The sequence below is a fragment of the Phascolarctos cinereus genome, unplaced genomic scaffold (genome assembly GCF_003287225.1).
Source record: "Phascolarctos cinereus isolate Bilbo 61053 unplaced genomic scaffold, phaCin_HiC Scaffold_9;HRSCAF=440, whole genome shotgun sequence".
NCBI classification, from domain to species: Eukaryota; Metazoa; Chordata; class Mammalia; order Diprotodontia; family Phascolarctidae; genus Phascolarctos; species Phascolarctos cinereus.
The window spans coordinates 206,502,442-206,522,501 of record NW_027556402.1 but is presented as its reverse complement, the minus strand read 5'-3'; the positions used below and the strand labels follow the sequence as shown (position 1 = coordinate 206,522,501).

The 20,060-nt window shown below is 43.2% G+C and overlaps 5 non-coding genes across 5 annotated transcripts; 3 read left to right on the top strand and 2 right to left on the bottom strand.

Annotated features, from left to right (window-relative positions):
- The first annotated feature begins 3,051 nt into the window (after nt 1-3,051).
- Nucleotides 3,052-3,123, top strand: TRNAA-CGC (transfer RNA alanine (anticodon CGC)). The gene has a single exon. It is a non-coding gene; the product is annotated as a tRNA-Ala (tRNA).
- A 1,290-nt stretch (nt 3,124-4,413) lies between these two features.
- On the bottom strand, nt 4,414-4,487 carry TRNAN-GUU (transfer RNA asparagine (anticodon GUU)). Its single transcript has one exon. It is a non-coding gene; the product is annotated as a tRNA-Asn (tRNA).
- A 2,202-nt stretch (nt 4,488-6,689) lies between these two features.
- TRNAA-UGC (transfer RNA alanine (anticodon UGC)) lies at nt 6,690-6,761 on the top strand. The gene has a single exon. It is a non-coding gene; the product is annotated as a tRNA-Ala (tRNA).
- Nucleotides 6,762-16,388: 9,627 nt separating this feature from the next.
- Nucleotides 16,389-16,462, bottom strand: TRNAT-AGU (transfer RNA threonine (anticodon AGU)). Its single transcript has one exon. It is a non-coding gene; the product is annotated as a tRNA-Thr (tRNA).
- A 2,047-nt stretch (nt 16,463-18,509) lies between these two features.
- TRNAA-AGC (transfer RNA alanine (anticodon AGC)) lies at nt 18,510-18,582 on the top strand. Its single transcript has one exon. It is a non-coding gene; the product is annotated as a tRNA-Ala (tRNA).
- Nucleotides 18,583-20,060: the final 1,478 nt, after the last annotated feature.

Below are 20,060 nucleotides of genomic sequence, written 5' to 3'. Positions count from 1 at the left end.
ATTTGAAGAAAGGCACTATCTACATCTGGAGGAAGGACTGATAAATAGATGTATAGTATAATTTTATATATGTATATACACACACATATACACATATGTACATATATACATACATATTTGTATCTAATGGTAGCCATCTCTAAGGTGGAAGGATAGGGAAGAAAAAAAGGTTAAAAAAAGAAATTTACGTGATAATTTTGTTGTATATTTGAAAGGGATAGCAATTTGTGCATAGTAGATTTGCAGTTTCATGGGCAATCATCTTTTTTATTGTACCATGTTATGGAAATGCTTGATTTATTCTGTATATTAAAAATAAAATAAATAAAAACAAACAAATGTAAGTCAAGAAAAAAATGTAACTCGCTAGTTTTGCCTACCTCCCTCCCCCAAAAAAGCATAACCTGTAGTAAAGAAGACTTAAGAAGCTCATGATAATTGTCTTTAAGTACTGGGAGAGAGATTAGACTTGTTCCTCTTGGCTCCAGAAGGCAAAAGTAAGGGTAATAAATGGAAGTTTTAAAAAATTAAGATTTCTCCTTTTAGGGAAAAATTTCCTTAAAATGGAGTTATCCCCAAAGTGAAATTGGCCTCCTCTGGAGGCAGTCTATTCTCCCTTAGCAGCAGCCTTCTAGGGGAGGCTAAACACTTTTAAGGAATGTTATAGAGATAGCTCTGATCTGGCACGTTGAAGTAGACGACCTGTAAGGTCTCTATCAACGCTGATTCTAATGACAAAAACAATCATCTAATCTATTCTTGAGATAGGACATGCAGGAGCTTTTCCTGGAAAGGGTACTCGATCTCCATGGACAGTCATTAAGGGAAGATAAAAAAGTATTTCTTTAGGCAATCAAATTTAGCTTAGTAACTATGGCTGGCTTTTTCCCCTGGGTATCTAGGGAAGCTGGCCTGTAGCCACAGGAAAAGAGATTTAATAGAGAAGACATTCTACTGTCAATCTATTGCCACCCATTATGAGCTTCCAGACTACTATTTCAATCTCCACTCTCACTGGCAAGTTAAGCCCTCAAAAGGCTTAAACTACTTGTTTCCCTCAAGTTCCCAGGGGCAATCTGAAAAGGGTGGGGTTTTCCCCTATTATGATAGCTCCTGAGCCCCAATCCATGTGTTTCCTTTTAGATTATCACTTGATATAAATTAGCCAGGCTTTGCTAGCTTTTAGTAAAGGACATTTATTAAGGTGGTATAATAGGAACAATTGGTTCATTTGCACTCATCCTCTATCCCAAAACCTGCAATACATTCTACCAAAAATACGTACAGAGTCCAAGAGAAAGTGGGTTCAGTCTTGGAGCCCATGTGGCAAAGGAGGTATCTTATAGCTCCTGGAAGTTCTTTTTAATAGTCTTCAAGATGTCCCCCTTAGGTATTGTATAACTTTCTTCTGGGCTCTTTCTAGAGTTCTGAAGCTGCTTTCCCTCTGTGTGTCTAGTTTATCCTTGGCTCCAGGTGCAAACACTGCTACCAGTAACCATTATTTGGGATGCTGCTGGGAAATGAGTCCAAATCCTCTGACCCTTTGAAGTCTACAAGGTCATCCTGTGGTGGTTGTAGGAAAACAGAGGAGCTCTACTCCTCATCCCTTAAGCAACTTCCTCTCAGAAGCTGGAACTTTTTACACTACTGGCTGGCCAGACGTTGCAATTCTCAAATGTTAACGAGCTTGCTGGTTTTCTACGAGCCCCAAAGCATATGACTGATTTTCCTCAACCATTCTAAATATGATTCCCCTGTAACACTTAGTTGAAATATTTTTGCTTGGTCCATTGATTCAGTGGATGTGTTGTGTGCTTTGGGTAGACATTTTAAGTGGGTTGGCGTGACTGATACTCCCACTCATACACCTCTAAGAAAGGATCTATTCCTAATGGACTTGATGGGACATAGAGCTTTGAGGGCTTCATTCAAAACGATCCTAAGAGATAAGAATTTACCAGACTGCTTTGACCTCTAGTTCCCTAGGGCAGATTGAGTCTACTAGGTGGTCTGGCAGAGCAGAGTGTAGTGGGCAGAATCTGCTGGCCTGTGAGGAAAAAAGTCTGAAGAGTTGAGTACTGTCAATTTCTCCCAAGCACTTTTCCCCTTCCCCAGGGAGGAAGCTAGGAAGAGAGTAGTTCTTAATAGCTGATTCAGAAAACAAAATCATCTCATTTTGTGTTCCTTTTGCAATGATTTTTTTTTTGAGCTGAGGTAGTCCAGACTTGTGATCTTACAGAAGAAGGGAGCTCCAGCTCCCCATTGATGCAAATCAGCAACTCATATAATTTGCGGTCTTAGAAAGCTATTGGAGATGAGAGGGTAGAGATGCAAAGAGTACTGAGAAAAGGATAAGTGTCTTTTCCATGGTCACACAGCTAGTATATGACAGAGGCAGTTCTTGAAAATAGGTTTTCCTGCCGGCTAGGCCTGCCACAATTCTACACCTAGCACAAAGGCTTGTAGGGTGTCAAAGGGGTCATTCTAGGTCCTCTGGAGAATAAAAACCAAGGTCTGGGTGCTGGAACTTAAAAGGAAAAGCTCAGAGTGAAAGGAGTGTTGGGGGGAGGGGAGGGAAGTGAGCACACTAATTCTTTACTTCAACTTTCTCCTCTGAGCTGTGAATGGAAGTATTAATTTTGTTGGTGACAATATGCAGCGTTTAATTATGAACCACTGTGCGCGTTCAATTCCCGACCAAAACAATGACTTTTCTTCCTCTGCTAGTGAATGTCAACGGGGTCCCTCCGTTTCGTGTTCTTTTTTTGGGTTTCTTTATTTCTGACATTCTATTGTAACCAGGCTTTTTAACAAAAATGAATGAAACTGGACATCTGCAGATGGCTGGGAGAGGCCGTTATAACGATCCAACCCACCTCTTCTTCCGCCGTAATCCTCTGCCCACAGCAACAGTCTGTCACTTCTCTGAGTCACCTCTCTAACTGTGGGTCCAGGTTCTACTACCAGGAAGATAAAAATACAAAATCTATCCTTGGAGAGCACCACATAAAGCACATCTGAGACTCTCGTTCAGCTCTCGTTCTTATGCTTGGGGATGTAGCTCAGTGGTAGAGCGCTTGCTTCGCATGTATGAGGTCCCGGGTTCGATCCCCGGCATCTCCAGGTTAGTTGCCTGTGCTTTTTGTGACTACCCTACCCATTTCCCTGGAAATTACGTATCCCTAAATCCTCTATTCACCAAGCTAAATATTTCCAGCTTACTGAAAGTGATCCACACACAATGACATGCATCTGTCATTTCAAGTGTCCTTGAAGGTACTTTTCTCTACTTGTGCTGAGCATTTTCTGCCCTGAAACGTACTCAACTCCCAGATGTTGAAACCCTACTGATGGTAGATCATCAGTTGCTTGAGACGGTGAGAGGCTAATTAAATTGCCCATGCTTCCTCATGACAATGTTCTTTCTAAAAGGAGGCTGCCACAAGTGACATATATGAATAGCTGTGCTTCAGAGACAACAGTCCCACTCTTCTAGTTCTCTTTCTCTCAAGGAACTCCTCATACCTTTCTCTACTGCTTATTGTGTGTGGTTCCAAGGGTCTGTCTTTGGTATGGTTCCCTTCAAGTCTTTCTTGTCTACTGTATCCTTTAGGCGCATGAAGAGCCTGGTTAAGTAGGTCACTCAGACAGAATAAGGAAGACATCAGAACAGTTTCTGGAGAGTGGTGGTACGGTAAATAATGTTCTCAGGTTTAGACAAATTGAGTTTAAGGTTCCAGGGACCTCCAAACAGAGGAACTATGTGTATTATTGGATAATGATGCAGATCTTGGGAGTCATTATTATCCCTTCAGGGATCTAGGTAACCTGAGTTCTAGACCTCCATGCCCCATCTTCCAAAAGCCAGAACCCGGTTCCTGAGGACAATCTTTTGCTTTTGGGTCTAATCCAGGTGACTGGAGACTGGGTACAAACGAATCCCCTTAGCCCGGGATGTCTACTGGCTGCTTCTAGACAACAGGGTCATATGGGCTACAATCTCATATTGACATCCACCTGGGCCATCTCACCATGTACCTATAGCCTGGGGTGTGGTTTGTTCCTCTAACCCACAGCCCCAAATTCTCCCAACCAATCCCGAAAACAAATCACCCCTCCCTGGTCACCAATTTCCTAGATGTGTCGTCTTCCTTAATACAATAAAAACTCGTTTAGAGCAAAGAATGTCTCTTTTAATTTAAAGTAAACTCCTAACAAATGCCCTTTCATTCATTTTATTCATTCATAATGACATATTGTTTACTTGCATTAGAAGAAAAGGAGTTTCCTTATTCAAGAGTTCATTATAGTGAGGTCTAGTGGTGGAGACCATAAATGATATTTCCAGAAAAGGAGAAACAAAGGAGAAAGACAAGGGAAAAAGTAATCTGCAGGAAAAAAAAAATCTTAAGACGTCCCTGAGTGGGCTTGAACCACTAACCTTTCGGTTAACAGCCGAACGCGCTAACCGATTGCGCCACAGAGACATGACGGCGTCATGATTTGGGTCGAATTGAGGCTCGAGACGAAAAAAAAAATTCTTTTTGAAGCAAAGTGAAAATTTAGTGACTGTGAGTTCTCTTCCAGAAAACTTCAAAGAGGGAGCAAAATGTCAATATGCACATGGAACAAAGTCAAGCCAAAGAAGATTCCGAAGTAGGACTCAGAGGACAGACACATCGTTTCTCCTGGGACTCTAGAATGCGCGAAGCTACGCCGACTCTACTTACCAAGCTGCCTAACTAAAAACTTGCCAGCCCAAAACCCCCTTTAAGCTGGCAGGGAGCTCTCCCGGTTGGGGACAACCCAGAGCATATCCTTCCAGAGGCCAGCCATTAAGGGCTAGGCGGTGGAGTGGGATGCAAAGAGGAAGTCAGGCTGGCAATTTTTTCTTCTAGTTTCGCGTTCTGGGAGGGGAAACTTCGATTCTTTTTCGACTTCTTCTTTGAGTTTGAATTTATCCAAAATTACAAAGCTCGGTTTAATCAGTACAGTCTTGTCTGGGTGCCCAGAGGACCCATGCCCGCTTGATCTTGGAGACAAGATACACACTTTCCCCACCTAGGCTTGGGTCTGCTGTAACACGACCAAAAAGAGCAATTTTTGTAGCTAAACCATTAGTGCCCTCGACTGCTTGTTAAGCCAAAGGGTCACTGGCTCCATCCTTTTTCCCAGGTCCTTTTTAGTCTCCTGAAGTTTCGCTTCCTCTTGGACTCTGCAAAGAGGATTCATAATTACCAAAGTGTTTTTACTAACCAGCCTTTCTTGTCCTCTGCCTCTTCGGGTTCTTTCCTACGTCTTTCCCCACCTCTCCACTCCATCATGCCAATGGCCCTCACTCAGATCACTTTCCAGCCCTGACTTCTGCTCTCCAAACCCAAGAGGTCAACTTACCGAGAAGTCTCCATAGGGAAGTCCCCCCCGCCCCCGATTTAAGAACAAATTGAAGGCCTATATCATCGCCCCTCCCACACCCAGTAAGAACTCCTCAGTTCCTCTTTCCGTCTGCCTAGTTCCACTGTTAGCCAGGGAGAGAATAAGAGGAGGCCGAGAAGGCAGATCAGGGCATTAAGGGGCTCAGGAGGAACCACGAAAAAACAGAGAAGTGCTAGGAAAATGTGGTGACGCAGACAGAGGAGAAGATGGTGAACAGAGTTCAGAGCTGCTAAGAGTTGAACAAAGACGAAAATTGAAGGCTATGGACGTGGAAACTTTTGTGGGAGACTTGGTAAATAGTGGTACCAGATGGCAGACCATTGATTCTCCTCTCTCCATAATCCCTCACAGGTTCTGCAACTTCCTAAGAGATCTTTCCATAGCCTGACTGTTCTTGCTCTGCTGCCGGGACAAAGTTTCCTTTTTAAATTCGAAGTTTTCTTGCTATCTTTGTTTTTACCTTTCTTTCTTTTCCGAAATATTCCTTTTGTCTCCTCTCTGGTGAGCCATCCCTTGTAACAAAGAATTTAAAAAGGGGAAAAGCAGTGAAGCAAAACTAACCAATCTTTCAACCTCGACTCTCTCTCTCTCTCTCTCTCTCTCTCTCTCTCTCTCTCTCTCTCTCTCTCTCTCTCTCTCTCTCTCTCTCTCTCTCTCTCTCTCTCTCTCTCTCTCTCTCTCTCTCATTTTCTGGTCTCTTCTGAGTCAAGCTTGAGTTTTAGAATCATATAGTGTTGAGTTTCAGATTTTTTCGAGCACTGGATAGAGTGCAGGCTCAAGAGTCAGGAGGACCTGAGTTCAAAGTCATCCTTAGACACTTATCAACTGTGTGACCCTAGGCAAGTCAATTAACTCTGTTTACTTCAATTTCCTCGTCTGTAAGATGAGCTGGAGTAGGAAATCGCAAAGCGTTTGCCAAGAAAACCCCAAATGGTGTCACGAAGAATCTGACGCGAAATCGACAAAAACAAAGTTTCTTTTGCTCAAACCCTTCAGTTTCTCCTAAGTGAAGTTAAAATTTTGTGTGGTTCGTGTGTGTGTTTCCATTTTAAAAACTCGAAACTCAGAGGGAGAAAAAGCAATGGAAAATTGTGTTCTTGTTTTAATTCCGGCAGTTACCTTATGTGTTCCTTCATCGTACTTTCAGAATTTTCGAAGAATATCACTCTTACCTAGGTCAATGACAAGAGCAAGAGAAAAAAAATAAAGATAAATACCAAATTGATGGGGAAGAATAAAAGTTAAAAGCAGGAGGGGTTGTAGCTCAGTGGTAGAGCGCACGCTTTGCATGTGTTAGGCCCCGGGTTCGATTCCCGGCATCTCCATTGGGGACTTTTGGTTTACTAGAAAGTACAATATGACAAAACACTGGACCCAACATCTTCCCCGCGGCCACTTCTTTCAACCTTTCGGGAAAAATCAGAATTAGGAAGGAACTGGCTAGACATCTCTAAAAAAGGAAAAGCTCACGTGCCACCCCGAAGATCCTTGAATTAACTAACGCCTAACTAAGTGAAAGAGTGAAGAGAGGAATTTTTTTCCTTCACCTAAATCCCAACAATTATTTTGATAAGTGCAGCATCGTTCCTCTGCCCAGTTGTGGACTTAAAATTGTGTGTGTGTGTGTGTGTGTGTGTCCTGATGTTGTCTCTTCCTCCTCTGTCTTCTTCCTGTCTTCTTACTCAGAGTGCCCCTCTCTTTCCAAGGCTACTCAGTTCCCGGTTTAGGCGCCCCTGTACTGAATCTTTTCCTTCTGTTACTTCAGATAACTGGAGATATGCGGCGCCCAGGACTCCTGAGCGCGAATCACCAACATCTGAGCCTTTAAAGGCTCAGAGAGTTGATTGATGCGCTCTTTCCTTGGAATGTTTCTTCTTGGAATAAATGCAAACTCCTAGCACGGGGAATTCACCTGCAATCCATATAAATGCCCTATCTTTCTAATTTAACATCTCCCGCCAAATCAGGTGGCAACTAAGTGGAATGAATCGAATCCTTATTTCACCTTGAAAAAGTTATCACAGCCTAAATAAACTCTTCCCAAGCATAAATTCTCAGAGTTCCTTTTATCCTTCCATCAGCATTTGGCACCTTCTGGAGTGCTTTTTCTGCCCTGTTTTTCTTTTTCTGCGCACCACCTGATCCTCTAATGTACTTTTTAAAAGTGCTGCCCAGATACAAAAAGAATACAAAACCATGGAATTTTCAAGTTGTAAGGGATCCAGAAGTCATCTAGATCACCGCTCAACCAAAAGGACTCTCTAACTTATTTAATAAATGTTCATTCAATGGGTGTTAGGGGAACTGATCTCAAAGGAAGCCCATTTCACCTACTACACCTATTTATAGCTCTAATTATTAGGAAGTTTTTCAGAAATCAAGCTTAAATTTGCGCTCTGCAAATTCTACTGTTGCTCCTATTTCTGTTGTTTGGGGCAAAATAAAACAAGCCTAGCAGTCCTTCAGATACTTGAAGAAATCCATCTGGTGCCCCATGATATTTCTCCTTCCTAAGCTAAATATCCTCATTTTCTTCAAGTGGTTCTCCTGTGAGGTAGACTTAAGACCCTTCAACAACCTTGTGGCCTTCTTTGAAGACTTTCCAGTTCGTTCATACCCTTTTTAACTGTAGTTTTCAGAAGTGAACATGATTTAGCAGATATATTCTGACTAGGGCAAAGTACACAAGGACTAAATATCTGCTTATTCCTGGAAGCAGCATCTCTCTTAAGGCAACCTAATATCCCTTTAAGTATTTTGGTTCTTCTGTCACACCACTGACTCATATTGGCCATGTGGTCCACCAAAATTTGAAGAACTTTTTCAGGCACACTACTGTCTAACAATAGATCTATCATCTTTTGCTTGGAAACCTGATTTTATTTTCCCAACCTATGTATGACAAGACATGAGGTACTGTATTGTGGGGTGGGTCTAAAAAGTTATGATAGAATCTGATTGTGTAGCACATAAAATAAAAGAACAGGAATTTATTCTTCACCGGACAGGTAATAGGGTGACAGAGTAGACCCTATAGTCCTTTTACTCTTTTGGACCTTTGATAAAATTAAGATTTGGGGAGTATGGGGAAGGGTGGATTTAGTTCAGTAGACCTCAGTAGTGATCTCTTTTGCATTGGACTTACTGGGCTATCATCTTTGGAGGTCTTGGGATCATGATAACATCCATTCAGGGGAATGCCCATCTTTTCCTTCCCCACTAAGTGACTGTCACAGAAATTTCCTGCTGGAACTTCTGAAGAGGGGGTAAGGTAATGTAAAAACTTGAGTTAAAGCAATTTGAATCATGGCTTTTACACTTTGTCCTTGTGTAAGTTGGTACTAATCATTGAAGGTCTCTGGGACTCATTTTCTTCATCTATAAAATAAAGGTAAAGGGAGTGGTTGGGATAGATAAGACTCCCTGGCTCCTATAAGGTCTATCTCAACCATGCCACATGCCTTGATCAGGTCATACTTTCTTCCTTATTAATAAGGCAATTTTAGTAATTATCTTTGAAAGGAAATGCCCTCGGAACAGATTGCCTTGCAAAACACACTGGGTGCTGCCTCTTCCAGTGATCCATTAGTTGCCTGGGAAGGAGCCTATCAGGTAAGGCCCTTACTCTTGCAACCTCTATATTTTTATTGCATTCACTTACCTTCCTTAAAGTTGAATCTCAATGGAGCCTTTCTTAAAATGCAAGTAGTACCTATCTAAAACCAAAAGCAAGTATTATCCATAAGGAGAAACTTGAAGCATTCCCAGTAAGATCAGAGGTGAAACAAGAATTTCCATTATCACCATTATTGTTCAATATTGTACTAGGAATGCTAGCTATAGCAATAAAAGAAGAAAAAGAAATTGATGGAGTAAAAATAGGTAATGTAGAGTAAATAGTAAATAGTAAAATAGTAAAAATAGTAAAACTATTACTCTTTGCAGATAATATGATGGCATTCTTAGAGAACTGTAGAGAATCAACTAAGAACTATTTAAAACAACTTTAGTAAAGTTGCAGAATATAAAATAAACTCACACACCTCATCAGCATTTCTATATACCACCAACAAAACCTAGCAGGAAGAGATAGAAAGAGAAATTCCATTTAAAATAACTGCAGACCAGATAAAATACTTGGGACTTTGCCTGCCTAAAGAAACCCAAGGATATATAAACAAAATTATAAAATATTTTTCACACAAATAGAGACAGAGCTAAACAATTGGAGTCACATTTATTGTTCATGGATAGGCTGAGCCAATATAATAAAAATCACAATTTTTACTTATTCAGTGTCATACCAATCAAACTATCAGAGAATTATTTTATAGAGCTTAAAAAATAGCAAAATTCATCTGGAAGAACAAAAGGTCAAGAATATCAAGGGAATAGATTAAAAAATATGTGAAGGAAAAACCTGGAAAGACTTATACGAACTGATGCTAGTGGAATGAGCAGAATCAGGAGAACACTGTACACAGTAACAGCCACATTATGCAGTGACTGACTTTGATAGACTTAGCTCTTCTCAGCAACTAAGACAACTCCAAAAGACTCATGATGGAAAATGCTATCCACATCCAGAAAAAGAACCATGGAGTCTGAATGCAGATGGAAGCATACTATTTTCTCTCCTTTTCTTTTGTTGTTTTGTTTTATTTCTTCTTTCTCATAGTTCCTCCCATTAGCTTTAATTCTTCTATACATCGTGACTAATGTGAAAATATGCTTAACATGAATATATAAGTAGAGCCTATATCAGATTATGAGCTGACTTGGTGAGGGGGATAGGAAAGAGAGAAAATTGAAAACTCAAAAGCTGATGGAAGTGAATGTTGAAAACTAAAAATAAATAATTAAAAAATTTAAAAAAATTTGTCCCTTTAAAAAATGTGAAGGAAAATGGCTTAGCAATACTAGATTTCAAACCATATTACAAATTAGTAATCATCAAAATAGTCTGGTACTGGCTAAGAAATAGAGTGGTGGATCAGTGGAATAAATTAGGTACACAATAACAGTAGTAAATGACTATAGTAATCTAGTGTCTGATAAGCTCAAAGATCTAAGTTTTGGGGGAAGAACTCACTATTTGACAAAAAATTTCTGGGAAAACTGGAAAGCAGTTTGGCAGAAACTAGTTATAGACCATCATTTCAAACCATCTATTGAGATGAGGTCAAAATAGGTACATGATTTAGACATAAAGCAAACTGGGGGAGTATGGAAAAATGTACCTGTCCGATAGAGAAAAGGATAGATGACAAGTTCCTGACCAAACATGAGACAGAGGGGGTCACAGGAAGTATGATGGATAATTTTGATTACATGAAGTAAAAAAGCTTTTGTGTAAGCAAAACTAATGCAGCCAAAATTAGAATGAAGACAGGGAACTGGAGGAAATTTTATAGCAAGTTTCTCCCATTTCTCAAATATAAGGGGAACTGAGCCAAATTTATGCAAAAAACGAGTAATTCCCCAATTATTAAATAATGAAAGGATATGAAAAGGCAGTTTTCAGAAGAAGAAATCAATGCTATCAATAGTTCCATGAAAAAATTAGTCTAAATCATTACTGATTAAAGAAATGCAAATTAAAACAATGCTGAGACACCACCTTACACCTATCAGATTGGTTAACATGACAGGAAAGAAAAATAGCAAATTCTTCAGGGGATGTGGAAAAATTGGGACACTAAAAAACTGTTGGTGGAGTTGCGAATTAGTTCAGTAATCCTGAAAAACAATTTGGAACTATGCCCAAAGGGCTATACAACTGTGTAATATGTGCCTTTTAACCCAGCAATCCCACTACTAGGTCTATATCCCAAAGAAATTACAGAAAAGGGAAGAGGACTTATTTATGCAAAAACATTAATGGGAGCTCTTTTTGTGGTGGCAAAGAAATGAAAATCAAGGGGATGCCCATCAGCCCAACAGCTGAACAAGTTGTGGTACATGATTGTGATGGACTACTATTGTACTATAAGAAATGACGAGCAGGATGCTCTCAGAAAAACCTGGGAAGACTTGTATGAACTCATGAAAAGTCAAGTGAGCAGAAGTAGGATCAAGTAGTTAACACCAATGTTGTAAGTATGATTAATTTGAAAGACTTAGCTACTAGATAGACAATGAGCAAAGATAATTCCAAAGTACTTATGATGAAACATGTTATTCATCTCCAGAGAGAGAACTGATGAACTTTGAATACAGATTGAAGTGTACTTTTTAAAACCTTCTTTATTTTTTCTCAGGTTTTTTTTTTGATCCGTGTTTTCTTTTGCAACATGGCTAATATGGAAATATGTTTTGCATGATTTCACATGGATAATTGTCATCAAATTGCTTCTCAAGAGCTAGGGAGCAACAGGAGGAAGGGAGAGAATTTGGAACTCAAACATGCAATTAGGAAATATTTAGTGAGATAAGTAAAAAAAATACTTAAAAAATTTGAATCCCTCCTTTCATTATATTTGTCACTCTGTCAGAACCCACCCTGTTCATTTTGGGTCAAGTTCCTTCCTGCTTTTGAAACATCAATTCCCATGTAATGGAGGGCTCCAGGAATTTAGTAAGTTTGGCCATCCAGAAGCCTACTAGGATTGCAGTAGGTTTTGGGGGATTAGCTCAGATTGTATACAGAGCACTCTTAGTATGCAGGATTGATGCTCATATCCTCCAGGTTTTTCTTTTCTGGAGTTCCCAACCAGATTTTTACTCTCCAGTTAACCCAAGAGTTGATGGCACATAGGCTTCCCCTTTTCCCTTCCTACATTCCTCTAGTCATGCTGCTCACCAGGACAATAAGGTTAATCCAGAAACTGATAGAGTAGATAGACTAGAGCAGCTTCACTGACAGGCATTGGGAAGATCCCTGAGACACTCATCACTCCAGGTTCTGGGCTGTTATGTCACTGCCATACCTTGAGATCCTGCCTGAAAGTTGAAGAAGAAGCAATCCTATAGCATCAACATGGGAAGGTCCCTGGCTGGATGTCAGGTTCTGCAGCCTGTATTTAGAATTTTTATTGTGGTGATAATGATGCATTCACTGTGCCTTCATTCAGACTCTTTCCTATATAGGCCTTCCATTCTGATCTTCCTATCTTCACTTCCTGAACCCCCACCAGTCCAGTAGAAGGACCCCTGTCCCAGGGAATCTTGCCTGATGATCACTGGCAATGTCCTCCCCCTAGAACTTTGCTTCAAACTTTCCTTTGTAGCTTCAGTGAATTTACTATGGAATATTGTGTGCTGCTTTTATCCACGTTGGTTTTATTGCCTGCTAAGTGAGAAGCAGCTCCATGAGGCTGTAGATGCAATTTCACCTAAAAAAAAAAGACAAAAAAGATATGGAATTTGGTTGTTCTCTTCATCCTTATCTCAGGGCTCTGCATGCAATAGGAGACAAGACAAAGCAACAAGAACTTATTATACAGCCACTATGCATCAGGCACTCTGCTAAATGCTGGAGATACAAAGAGGAGTTTTAGCAATGTTTCTTGTATTGGCAAAGCCAACATCTTTTTAATACACAGGTTGCAGTATAACCACAGTTTCTCCTTTGTGGATTTTGTAAAGGACCAGGTCAATTGTTATAGGCACCTAAGATTTTATTACCACTATGGCCTACTGTGAAGTTAGTGCCCATCTCTCAAATGATTGCTGCACCCTCTTGGCAGAAGTTCACGATCCCACATCCTCTGCCTGAGGGAAACATATAGGTGATATTACCACCTATGGCACAGAGAATAGAACCCATCTGGGCCACTCAAAACTTCTGCTGTAGGCAATGCTTGAAATTAGACTAACACTAAAAGTTTCTAAAGTTCCATTTGGGGCTGCCATCAAGTGGATAATCTAAAAAATGGCTCATTTTTGGAGTAAATCCTAATGTGTCCAGCTAATGGTCAGTCCTTACCCATCTGATCCACTATGGTTAGGTTTTATTTCTTGTCTCCAGTTTGGTATGATTGCCTGCTCATGGAGCACAGTTTTCTGCTTATTCTCTTCAGCACTTTAATGTATCCATGACCTCATCAATATGGATGGATTCTCAATCACAGAAAATGAAAACCGATCCTTAGCCTGTTCTTCTTGCCCAAACTCTGCCACCAGTCCTCCCACAGAGTGTTTTGCCAACATTCTGGAAGCCTTCCTTTAGTTCTGTGGCCATTTATGGGGCTACCAGGACAGAACTTTGGCCCGTTCTCTGTTATACCTCCATCCTGATCCACCATGGATTCACCTTTTCCTATTCAGCATTTTCTAGCTAATATGAGTGGGGTCAGGGATGATGCAGTTTAGAGGTTCAGGTGTGTTGGGACCCCAAAATCACAACACTTGGTTCCTGCCTAAAAGAATTCAACTCAAGCCTTCTTTCAGCCAAAGACAAGGTTTATTAGAACACTGTCATATTGGGTAGACTCTTAAGGAGTCTGAACATGAGTGAGTAGTGGCTAAATTATAAGAATCTAAGCCTCTTAATGAGAAAAGATGGACCTTATACACAGAAAACCTGTAGGAGGGATCTAGGAGTGGCCAAGTAGTTTGGGATGACAGGAGGAGGGGCCTAAGGAGATCCGGATGGGATTGGCCAGTAAACTGGGGTGAACAGAACTCTTGGGACCTGGACAATGTAGTCTAGCTAGGATTAAGTGTGGAAAATGGCCAGGGGCCATGGGGAGGTAAGACAATGGAGGGGAGTTTGGGTGTAGCCACAAAGAAAGGCCAGTTGATGGGATTATAGCCGCAGGTGAACACCAGAGATTTGGCCAAGTAGGAAAGTCTAGGGTTTTTCCTCTCTGGGGCCCAGATCCCAACCCCATCAGGGAGAGAGGATGACAACTCATCTTCTTAGGACTTAAAAAAACAACAGAACATTAGTCCAGGAACCTAGACAGCTGTTTTCCAAGGGAGTAACTTTTCGAACTCCTAGAATGTTGATTATCACTCATTGATAGCCTTCTCACAGGCTGGGTTAATGTTAGGGAGTGAAGGAATATCAGGGTAGACATGCTGTTTAATGGTTGGAGTACAGGCACGGATCAGGCATGGATTTTGTAAAGCACCTGGACTTTTACAATGTGGTACCACAAAAATGGTAGTCTTGAATAGAATGCTAAAATAGCGAAGCCCCCTCAGTGTAGCTGACCCCTCCTTACATTTCTCAGAAGCTGCCTCCATGAGAAAGCAGAGTGTCACAAGTAGATCAGGTGACAGAGCCACATCCTGTTCACCTGGATCCTATCCCTCCTCAGGCCCCCTCCCTAGTTGTTGAAGCAACCCATTCCCTGTTCCATGCCCTTTTTGTCCTTGGTGCTGGGGAGAAGTTTCCCCAATTAGACTGTGAGCTCCAAAGCCCAGGCAATGGGAAGAAGAGCCAGTGGGTGTGTAGGGTGGTGGGGGGGCAGGGGGAATTTCGGTTAGGATTTATATAATCTGCTGAGTTGAACACACTTCCACTCTCTTCTGTCCGAGCCATCTTTTGGGTGCTCTGAGGGAGCCCTTTCTCGAGAAAGCCAATAAATGAACTATTCTTTTTGCTAATATCTCTGAGTCTCTGATTTATTGGTAAGGGTCTTCATACCCCACACAGTCTTAATTTAAGAAGGAAAAGAGAGAAGAGTTTTTTTTTTTAAAGTTTCATTAATATCTTTTTCAAGAAGTCATTCATTTCCTGAAGTAGTATTTCCCCCATAGCCCTTCCTTTGCCGGAAAGAAAAGCTAAAGAAAACCAACCTGTTTTTTTTTTTGTTACAAGATTTTTAAAGAGGAAGACAGTTTATTTATTCCAGTGCTAGGGTTCTACCACCCTAGGCCAGGAGTGGGGAACCTGTGGCCTCAAGGCCTCCTGTGGCTCTTTAGGTCCTCAAGTGTGGCCCTTTGACTGAATCAAAACTTCACAGAACAAATCCCCTTAATTAAAGGATTTGTTCTGTAAAATTTAGACTCAATCAAAAAGCAGAATCCAAGGGCTTAAAAGGCCTGGAGGCCTCAGGTTCCCTACCCCTGCTCTAGGCTCTACTTGACACCTATCAATTAACTTTCACACCTTGAAGAATACTTTAAAAATACTTAGCTTTTATGTTGTTCAAATGACCTTGAAGCCTTTGCTTAATTTGAAAACTCCTTTATTCCTGGTGTGTTCTAACACTATCCCTTCCCACAGTTAAGTCTGGTCCGATCTATATTCCCAAAGGACACTTCCAGTCTCTTCTTGAAAATCTTCAATTTGATAAGGAACTCCCAGTTCCTTTAGAAGTTCAATCCATTTTTTAAGTTTACAATTTTTAAAGTATCAATATCTCTATATTTAAATTACCTTCATTTCCAAACATATTCTTTCTGCCAACCTTGATGTCAAGAAACAGTCAGATTCAGGCCCAACTACTCATTCTAGCTGTTAAGATTTCTACCACTTTTTATTTTTCCTTTTTTTAAAAAAAGTCTCTGTGTGCTTTCCTATGGCTACTAGCTGTACTGCTTATTTGAGAGGGAAAAGGTTAAGAGGAAAAGAGATTGATCCTTTACCCAAAAACATCCGGAAAGTCCCGCAACACTCACTTCACTTGTCATAGACTCCAGAAACTGGCGTCTTGAGACCTTCTCCAATCCGGCTCAAATATACCCTTCCAGACTTATCTCATATTATTTCTTTTCGTCTACTGGCCACATTGAGCTAACACTCTTACCGCTATCCTGCACAGTTCTAAAAAGACTTTTCTTTCTTCACTCTAGATCGTCTTCTCCAGGAAACCTTTCACAACTCGGAAGAGAGCAAGGTCTATATTTTGCTTTTCTCACGGCACCTGGCACTTAGTAAATACTAGCTAGCTGACTAGTCAGCTGAGGTCTCCTCCAGCTCCCATCCTTCCTCAAAGGAATATTACTTTTCCTGTTCTCCTAGGAAATCGGTGAGACACAGGAGCTGGGGGAAAAAAAAAAGGCCCCGCTGGGATTCGAACCCAGGATCTCCTGTTTACTAGACAGGCGCTTTAACCAACTAAGCCACGGAGCCAAGACTTTACTTTTCCCTCCATTCAAGCAAGAAAGAAAAAAAGGAGGACGAAAAATAGCCCAGATGTTCCCTGACACTTCCCTTTTCCTGATTCGCCAGTCCCGGGCACACAGAAAGGTTACCTGGCCTTTTCTTGTTTTCCCCTTCTCACCACTCCTCACCACAGCTTTCCCGGTCCTTTCCCGGTCCTCCTCAAGAAAGCAGACTCTCGCCCAGAAACGCGCCAGCCGCACCGTCCTGCTCAGTCGTCCCTCCACCAAGCTCCCCACCTCCACCCCTTTCCTCCGCTGCTCCTCTCCTTCACCACTCGACATACCAAGTGACCCTCTGCTCATTGGCTACAGCCCCTACCTCGCCACCAGCCTCCACGATGGCATTCCGGGACAGCTAGCCTCGCCTGCAAACAAGCAAGAGCGCCGATTTCGATACGCTTCAAGGCGCACCGAGCACTGATCCGGTGCCTGCTGCGCCCCACCCGACCCTCCCTACGCTGCGCTGTGCCAGGAGGTAATGTGGGATCAAAAAGCCAAAACCAGAAACACTCCCGCTCCCTACCTTTCCAGGGTCCCGCAGCAAAAGACCCTAGACGGAACGCAAACGCAGTCTTCCTACGGCCCTTCAGCTAGCTCCATCCCTAATGCTCCCTCCCCCAGCCAGTCATCGGCACCGAGCCCTTCCTTCTGTGCGCCCTTCCGCGATCGCTCTCCTTGCAAAGGATTTTAGACGGTGTGGACGACGGGAAAGGTCTGGGATGGAGCCCCTCGAAGAGCTCGCAAGTAGCCCGTGGCTATCCGCGGGGCTAGCTTTCTCTTGCCTACTGGGACACTTAGTTACTCTTGCCTCGCCAGCAGGATCTGAGGTTCATTCCCTGCGGGAGCCCCGCCACGAGAAGTAGACCCTCCCTCCCCCGCCTGAATCCAAGTTCGGAGAGGGAGGGAGAGATGGAGCGATGGAGCGGACAGTTTCTCCTTCTGCGCTCTCTTCGGTCCAGCCGCCTGTCGTGCAACCTCCAGCCTTCGCCCTCACGACCAGCAGGGCACCCTGAGCAAATGCGCCCACAGCCAGCCAGCAGCCCCCTCCCCATCACCTGAACAACCGGGAGCTCGGGCTTCCGCAGCCTGAAGGCGACGGGTTCGAAAGCAAAAGACCTAAAAAGACTCGCCTCTGAAAGGATCCCGCATCCCGTTTGGGTTAACTGCTTTCAGGGCGAGACGCAAGCCGGGTCTGGGGGAGGCGGCGGGAGGATTCGAACGCGACAGCCCCACCCCGAGCACATAGGCAGGAGAAGCCTTTACCCGCTCAGCCACCGAACAGAAAGCAACTCCTTGCTGCTTTGTTTAACGGAAGTCGAAACAAACTCAGGCGGCAGCGGCGGCGGCGGCGGCGGCGGCGGCCAGCACAGCTCCTCCGCCCGACTTCCATCTCCGTGGCGTCCCTTTCAGGACCACGCTGAGCCCTTCATTACCTGCGCCTGGGTCCCTGAACCCACCGAGATCGGGGGCGCGGGGAGCAGAGGTGGGACTGTTTGCCTGTCCCTGCCCCTCTCCTTCCCCGCCACTTAGTCCCTGTTCTTTGCCCGCCGCCCGCCTCCGCACAAGCGCTGCAGCTCGCTCTCCGTTTGCTCAGCGAAGACCGGCCCTAAAGTGCTTCATGCCTATTCCGGGCTTTGGGAAACGGCCCGGACCAGACCCGCAGAAAGAAGCCCCTGCCTGGTGTCAGAAGGAAGCTCCTGGGGACTAGAGTCCTCGCCAACCCAGCCCAGCTGGGGCCGCGTCCGTCCCTCCGTCAAAGAGCCAGCCAGCCAGGCGGCCAGCCATCGCACACAGTCTCCTGGGAAGGAGCCCTAGGAGGGGCGGCCCCTGCCCTGGCTGTCCCCGCTTCCATCTGCCCTCAGGTTCTTTTGGCCTTCCCTGCTCAAGCCTTCTTTCAGGTCCGAGTCTGGTTCTCGCTCGGCCACGTGATCACCCCTGGGCCTGACTTGGACACTGGTTGTGTGTGGCCATCTAGATGGCTGTTAGGATTGCTCTGTCACAGTGGTGTCAGGGCTGGGGGATTAGCTCAGATGGTAGAGCGCTCGCTTAGCATGCGAGAGGTAGCGGGATCGATGCCCGCATCCTCCACTTTTGATTTCCCTCTGCCTCTGTCCTCCTCACCACCTCCCAGCGCCACCACCCACCTTCCCAGCTTCCACCATTCCCCTGCTTAGCAGTCTGCTCAGCCCTACATGAGACCTACACGCAGGCCCTCACTTAGGAGCTCCCTGAAACTCGCCCTGCCCGACACAATGTTGCTCCTTGAGGCCACAGGGTATCCCTTCGACTTCCCAGGGGTGACGCAGACCCTTCCTTGAGACCGTTTTGAAGCAGCTTTCCTATCCACCACGTCGGGGAGACTTTCTCGGTGAGCTGAGAACTGGACACAGAAAACCTGCTGCAAAACACGAACGAGTGCAGAAATGAACATTTCAGCCCCTTGAGCCAGCGATATAAGGCCCGTAGCTCCAACAGTGTTAGAAGGAAGCAAGAGTCAGATTATGAAGGAAAGAAGAAAAAGGAAGGAAGGAACAATTATTCCAAAATTTAAAATAAGAAGAAATGAGCCAAATATCAATTTTCTAATTAATAAACATCCAGTTTTGTCCAGACCTGAAATTTTAACGGAGTGGTGAAACTCTCTTTATTAGTGTAGGTAGGGAATTGCTCTGAAACTTATTTTTAAAGACTTTCCTGAGGCTCTGTGAAGCCGTGTTACATTTAGCATCATGAAGCTTGGAGTTGTGCGAGCTGGGATGTCAATAGAGGGTTTTTGGCCCCAGGTTCAGGCTCTTCTATTCTGCCTCCTCTTTGACAGTTCTTAGTTCTTCAATTTCTTTTTCTTCTTTTCCTTCTTCTTCCTCTTGCTCTTTCTTGTTTTTTCTTCCATTTCTTTTGTTGTTGTGTCCGATCCGACTTTTCGTGACCCCGTTTAGAGTTTTTGGGACCCCTTTTAGAGTTTTCTTGGCAAAGATACTGGAGTGGTTTTGCCATTTCCTCTCCAGCCCTTTTTACAGATGAGGAAACTGAGGCAAACAGGGTTAAGTGACTTACCCAGAATCACATAGCTAGTTAAGTGTCTGAAGCTAGATTTGAACTCGGAAAGATCTGTCTGACTCCAAAGCCAGTGATCTGTCAACTCCTCCATCTAGCTCCTGTAGTTGGCATTTCTAGCACCGTATGAAAACAATAGTGTAGGCAGTGTACACTCCACTGCTTTGACCTTGAACCTGTTGGGAGAGATTCCGCTGTTTTTCCTGATACAAACAGTTGCAGCTTTTGCTTATATTTTTCTTCAAAATTTTCTTCATTATTATAAAATTAACAAACATGAACTTTTTTAATACAAGAAGAACGGGGTATTATGTGTGATCATGTAAACTTCTATTATGTACAGTATGTTGTACTGTAAAGAGAACTGGCCTTAAATGAAGGGAAACCTGTGTTCAAGTGCTCCTGATGACATAACACCAGCTGTGTGATGTTGGGTGAGTCTTACTTTGCTTCGACCTGTGCTCTGAGTTTATAAGGTGCACGTGAATTAGCAACCTGCATTGGTAGTTTTC